This window comes from Sinocyclocheilus anshuiensis, unplaced genomic scaffold, assembly GCF_001515605.1.
Source record: "Sinocyclocheilus anshuiensis isolate Anshui unplaced genomic scaffold, SAMN03320099.WGS_v1.1 scaffold1092, whole genome shotgun sequence".
Classification (NCBI taxonomy): domain Eukaryota; kingdom Metazoa; phylum Chordata; class Actinopteri; order Cypriniformes; family Cyprinidae; genus Sinocyclocheilus; species Sinocyclocheilus anshuiensis.
This window is the reverse complement of record NW_015551061.1, coordinates 157,774-163,834: the sequence shown is the minus strand read 5'-3', so window position 1 is coordinate 163,834 and position 6,061 is coordinate 157,774. Positions and strand designations below refer to the sequence as shown.

The 6,061-nt window shown below is 37.0% G+C and overlaps 1 protein-coding gene across 1 annotated transcript in view; it reads right to left on the bottom strand.

Annotated features, from left to right (window-relative positions):
• The window catches only part of LOC107661989 (catenin beta-1-like), a 35,419-nt gene extending 31,533 nt beyond the window's left edge, over positions 1-3,886 (bottom strand). The window contains exon 1 of the mRNA XM_016451814.1: positions 3,714-3,886. The gene's annotated coding sequence lies outside the window, so the exon portion shown is untranslated. The remainder of the gene's footprint in view (positions 1-3,713) is intronic.
• Positions 3,887-6,061: the final 2,175 nt, after the last annotated feature.

The following is a 6,061-nucleotide window of genomic DNA, read 5'->3' as shown; positions in this document are numbered from 1 at the left end:
CGAGTCGTGCGCCTTCACACTAGAGTTTACGGTACGTTAAATACAGGTGCGTTACACATCTATTCAGTTGAACTGAAAAACAGCACAGATCGTTTGGCAGAGAGTGAAACTCTGAAGCGCTCAGTCAGAGTGTTCGGCGAGTGAAAATATATCTGAGCTAAACTTATACTTAGCCTCCAACTCACACACTGGCGAGTAAAATCTGAGAATTTATTAGCAATTGGCTAATATTAGACATCATTTAGTCACCCAGAGTGAAGATTTAGTCGCATATGCGAGTGATTTACTCGCAATGTAGAGGGTTGGTCATTGATGAGGTCAGGCTGGATGTATTTAGACAATCGGTTTTCCCTTCCAGACGCTCAATCGCTGGGTTATACAATCATCTGAATGGACAGTGTGAATACAATCATGAAGAGAAAACCTGCTGGGTGAGCTCTTCTAAATTTTACTCTAGCTGAACTCCACTAGTTTCTTTATTTCACAGACATACTGGCTTGGGCATGAAAATACCCAACCCTAATAACCACATGCATGCGTTTTTCACTGCCTGGCCAACATGCACATCTGAAATCAATCTCAATGTTTTGGTACCTCTACTAGGTGGAATATGGGTGGAGTTGGCCACATAGAAAAAGGGTGGGAAGAAAGATGCATAGTCCGCATAGAACTCTAACAGAGAGGTTACTAACAATGAGCAGCAAATAAGCACTCATTACTCGAAGCCTGAATTTGACTTGGAACCTGGCACACAAATCTATGTTACGCATACATAGAATTTCAGACTCAGCGTTCTTAGGAAAAGGACAAGCGCTTGGTGAAGAGCGTGAAGCGATTATCATTGTAGACAATCACAGACATATCTGTTGAGCACGAGAACACAATGGCCAATCAGAGCTGTTTGAGAATCCACATAACAGCGCTCAAAATGCTAGCGGGAAATGCTGGTATCGTCACACTTTTAAAATTTCAGTACCGACTGGTGCCGACATCTGTACTTTTGACAACACTATTATCATGCACTTTCAGCTTTACAATTTTGCAGATCGTTTGCATTCACATACAGCTACATTACACACTGCATGAAAGGCAATATTCGAAATGGCATAATAGGGGCACTTTAACAAAAAAGTGAAATCTAACACCAGAATGTTTCATCTAGCCCGATCATAAAACAGTATACTTAAATTAGTATTGCACTTATGCAATTCACACGTACATGACTGCACCTGGGCTTTCCATCAATATTTAAAGTATCCGACATATGACGAAAAAAAAAAAAAGAAAGATCAACCACCAAAAGTTTTCTCAAACCATGTGCCTATTCCAGTCAACAATGGGCTCCTCCAAAGAAACCTGAGGAGGCTTGAGAAGACTGAGGCATTTGTTTGTAATCCTTGGCATTCGGACAGAATGTGAATTTAAATACCACCCAAATAGCTTGGGCTAAGTGCCTGTTGTGACCAGGGCCATGCAGCTTAGATAGTGATTTCAACACCCACATTCAGTTTCAGAGATCTGCCTATTGTTTGCAGTATTTCAAAAGATCTTATTTGCTAGCTCCCAGGAACATCCCATACTACACATCTGCTCCAAATGTGTCAATTGTGATGAGAGATGCTCTAACACCATGAGTCTGCGCACATGTGCACGTACACGCCAAATAACGCTTGGTTCAGTGCATTCGGACTTCATATAGCTCACCCAGATCCAAAAACATACTGAAGCCACTCTGTACAACTGAAATGACTACCCTCCATTTAGAGAGTTTGGGCATGAAGACTCAAAATTAAACAGCGGGAGAACATTGCATGTTAGACCATAGATAAAGGAAAATGAGGATTCATACACCAATTAGGAAAACAACAACAAAAAAAGTTTTCTAAAAGTTCTTGATAATGCACACAACTGTCAAACTGAATGTGTGGAGATGTTTGACAACTATTACAAGCATTATTAACTCTGACAGGTTCAAATTAATATCATTTTTGTAATTGTAACAGTAAGTAATTTTTTATTTTTTTATTTTAAGTAAATTTCACATGGAAGTAAAATCATTTTATGTAAAATTAAATATGTAAACAAGTATGGACTTTTTTTACTCAATTTTAAATGTCCAGCATAACTGAACATTAACACTAAAAGGGCTCTGCCTTTAAATCAATGCATAAATGAACATTTTCTCTCCTAATTGAGTCTTATGCAAAGCATGCTGGGAACTAGAAATCCACCCATGCAGTTTCAGTTAATGCAACCAAAATTATTAATGTAGTCCAACCACAAATGAATTAAATAAACTTTTATTTTAAATAATACATTGGACTAATCACTTTGAAATTTATAAACTATTAAGCAATTGTCACGTTAGCTCATTTTAAGTACATTGAAAAAGCAGCAGAAATATTTATTTCCAATGTATACCTACTGATGTTCATTTCTCAGAAACTACCAAACCACAACCATAAAATCTTATGTATAAAAAAAACAATGGTAATTACTTCAACCATGGATTAAATAAGACTATAGAATGCCTAATGTCTATGAAAAAGTGAGGAAGATATGCATACTGCCTTCAGTTAGACTCCATGGCAGAGGTGGAGGAAAAAGGCACCTATGTTTGGTTGTCTTTTTAAGCCACGTGAATCATTAACAAATCTACTGCCAGTTGTGCTTGCAGAGGCGGCTATGGTATCTCATGCTGCGCTAAAAAACAAACCCTTAAACAATTCATATGAACCCGTACTTTTACAGAACGTAAGGCAGACTGCAGTAAAGTCATTTGAAAATGTAATAATTTCACCCACTGAATATTGTAGTAAAGCTCAAGTCAGTTGGGTCTATTGTTAAGAAGAGCTAGGGAGTGATGTATGGGTATCCCCACCCCCCTCTGCACGAGCTCCAGCGGAGTCAGATTTCACTCAAGCTCCTCCTCGACTTCCTCTCAACGGTCAAACACTTTAAATGCCTTTGTTTGTTTCTTAAGGAGACTTAAATATGGGTCATATTTAGAGTATTTATTAGCGCATGACTGTACTAATAGCATTAAGCATTTAGAACTCAAGCTGATACAGATGGCCTCGCATCTGAGCTGAAAATGTTACCCCAAACGTAATATCCTCCAAATTTTAGTTAGTCACAAAAAAAGCTTTGAAAAAAAAACATCTCTGGTTCAGTAATACGCAAACGGAGCTTAGACGGTAAACTTAAATACAGCTAGTTTATATTAGTTAACCACAGACTAACTTTCAACCGCACAACCGACTTAAACACGGGTTTGAGATTGCGGTCAGACGAAACCAACTTTAGTTGTTGAATTTTACAGGGAGAATTCACAGAGGAGGTAATTAACGTAAAAAAAAATTGGAAGAATAAGTCTGAGATCCAGTTGAGTTAGGGGAGGATTTTACATGGTCTCCACAAAACACTTTTCCTGCCCTAAAATGCTAACGTAACGTTAACCAAGCTAGCAGCAAAGACACAAAATGTTTTAACTCGGAGCTTTAAATACACCTTTTCTGATTCATTAAAACGCTTATAGTATTATAGTCTAACAAACCCGCGTTTATATGAGTAAATGGAATTTGGTATTTGATTTTGCGGTAATATTTCCACTGGCTGATTCGCCTCCTCTTTCCCCACAGCTGCAGAAAGCCATTCCCTCCTAACATTCCACACGATAACGAACCACACATTTTGTCGGCGAAAACACTTACCTGTGTCAAACGCTGTATATTCCCTTTTCGCTTCTCAGTACTTAAACACGAATAACGGCGACAATCCGTTGAGAAAATCTGAGAGAACGACCCGCAGCGCGCGGCAGCTCCCGCTGAGAGTGAACGTGTGCGCGAGGACTCCGCGCTCGCGCAGCAGCAGCACACTGGGAAAGATGGCGTCACTCCATATGTGTGCGAGCCATTATAAAAACTCCTACCCACACCATATCCTGCCGCCTTCCGGAAAACTAGATCCCGAGCCGCTGGATCTTTATAGAAATGGAACCAAAAGGGTTTCTGTTCCCAACAGTGACTTACAGATATAAAATTCGGTCGTATTAAAGATGGCTGCGAGCTGAACAAACGAAATGCGAGATCATTTAGGGAGTATGTAGAAATAAGGATTCGTGCGTAGGAATACAACGAACTGCACGGCTGTGGTGCGGCAAGGGGGCGCACCTATTCATTAAGTTTTATGACTATAGCAATAAAGAGTGTGTGTAGTATTGGCGAGAAGCAACGCCACAAGACAGCCAGACTTAAATCATGAAGAAAAATGGCAATTTCTTTGTGGAAATAAATGTTTTGTAAACCTTCCTGTCAAATGGGAGCTGATATGGGCTCAGCGTTTAGGTTTTAGAGGCGGAGGACGTTATTCCAACCCTCTCTCCTGTGTAGAACAATGCAGCGAGGATCGGAAAACTACTGGATCAAACTGCTGAGACATTTTACTTATACATGCTAAATGACGATCTGTTAAATTGTAGACTGTATTTGCCTTCATTTAAAACTAGAAAAGCTCCGAGAACATTTTTTTTTCTCGGCTGCAGCGGAGTATTGGGTTCACGAAAGCAAATATTCGACGTATGACGTTTAAACCCCTGAAATGACGATGCATATTTAATAAATGGCTTTTTAACGTGCCTAATTTGCATGTCTCCAAAACACAATTGGTGTTGTGACTGTGTGCCTCCATGGTGAAGCTGTCATGTTCTTACCTCAACTCTTCCCTGAGTTCCCATGGGAAACTAGAGAGAGAGGAGGGGCTGAGGAAACACAACAGTGCCAAAACACACTTGAACAATATATTTGGTTTAATATATCATCTTCAATTACAACAATAAAACATTTTGAAGGCATTGTGGTATTTTGCATACCTTATGACAAAATTGGTAATTGATTGACCCTTGTTTGTCTGTGTTCCATCCGCTTCTCAACTTGAAATTAATTAAAATTCTAACAACTGACAACTATGTATTATGTATGAACGGCAGTCAAGATGTGTTGGTTTAAGAGATGACTCCTAAAGTCTATTCACTTTTATTTTTAAGTACTGAATAAAGTTTTACATTGATGTCCAGTATAATGGTTTTCCTTTAGTCTATGTCATTAAAAGCAGAACAGGTAAACAAAGCTGATATAAACAAACCAGAGGTAAACAAAACATCTGGTATTAGCACAATATTTGCATGTCAGCTGGAGTCAAAATAACATGTCTGGATAAATGCTAGAAATCACCTCTTGTTCACATGCCATTCAATATTCGTATTTAGATTTTCATATTAAATAAACATTGACCCCATCAACATAAAATCTTCATTCCATTCCATGAATTGTATTTTTAATGCATTTGACATTTTTCAATGTTTATTAATTGCAGTCCAATTATGTTTTTATTCCTATGCAATAAACATTGAATGTTAACTTCTTTTCTTAGCCGTTTTAAATATCTGTTTAAAGCTTACAATTAAATATGGTACTATTTATTGATTAAATAAAAAACAAATAAACCTAATATTGATTAAATAAAAAATAAATAAACCTAATACAAAAACATTCAATTGAAATGATCTGCTGTACCCATATTTAATAGTAGAATATATTTATGTTGTTTTTTTTTCTATAAATTGAAAATAATATATGAGCAATTATTTCAGTGCATTGTTTCAATTTTTCCTCAACAAAGTAAGATATGCTGGTAATTTGTTCATACTGAACTAACAATAAACTGTTGTATTCACAGAAGCACTGTTTGTTTTTACTTTATTATCATAGTCACAACTAATTATATTGTATAAAATTTGTATATATTATATTATTTTATATTCATTCAACATAATTCATCATACATTGAATGTATACTGTCATTATAATATTCACTTCTTCACAAAATAACATATAACATAACTCTGTCTTCCTTTATTCTGTTTCCACATGATGTAAGCGTAGTGAAAGAGGCTGTTGATATATATACATACCATAAATGAGTTATTATTGTTTATAAGCCAGCTTGAATCGTATGTAACCCTTGCTCCAGCTGTTAATACATTATACATACATAATACATA